Source organism: Schistocerca piceifrons, chromosome 6 (genome assembly GCF_021461385.2).
Source record: "Schistocerca piceifrons isolate TAMUIC-IGC-003096 chromosome 6, iqSchPice1.1, whole genome shotgun sequence".
Lineage (NCBI taxonomy): Eukaryota > Metazoa > Arthropoda > Insecta > Orthoptera > Acrididae > Schistocerca > Schistocerca piceifrons.
In genome coordinates, this window is record NC_060143.1 from 312,011,543 (window position 1) to 312,012,186 (window position 644).

The 644-nt window shown below is 45.0% G+C and overlaps 1 non-coding gene across 1 annotated transcript; it reads right to left on the reverse strand.

Moving 5' to 3' along the window:
* Positions 1-202: 202 nt before the first annotated feature.
* On the reverse strand, positions 203-274 carry Trnag-ucc. The gene has a single exon. It is a non-coding gene; the product is annotated as a tRNA-Gly (tRNA).
* Between the last annotated feature and the right edge of the window lie 370 nt (positions 275-644).

Genomic DNA, 644 nt, shown 5'->3' on the forward strand with positions numbered 1-644 from the left:
CTGCACCTGACGACGTCAGTCTCCTAGAGAATTAAGAATCAATACAAGTTCATGTGGGTCGTTGTGGCAGTAGCGAGTTGCAATGCATATACGAATGCATAATTGATAGACTTTTTCTATGATCTATGACCTAAGAGTAAAATAAGTTAAGACAGTACTGAACGATTCAAGTGTTGCAAATGCAAACGGAATGCAAAATAACTGCGATGGCCGGGAATCGAACCTGGATCAACTGCTTGGAAGGCAACTATGCTGACCATTACACCACCATCGCCCCGGGATCTGTCTACATCATAAAGCTGACTCAGCCAGACGAGCACAGCGCTTCTCTGGCTTTCTCCGTGACGTCAGAGAACCAGATCCCAGCCAGAAGTGTTGCATGCAGCACGCTCTGAGTTCTATTGAAGCGCAGATAATCCCCGTCATTAGACAAGAGTCGGCTATCGAGGAGTTTCAGGGTAATGAGTAAGAAAATATTTTAACTTCCCGTTGAGGACGTGGTCTATATCGACACAGCACAAGCTCGTACAAGAACGGGAAGTAGATCGTCTGTGCCCTTATGAAAAGAACCATTTAGTCATCCATGGCATGCCACTTCGGGTTAGATTAGATTCAGTTTCCGTACCATAGACATAAGAGAAGAA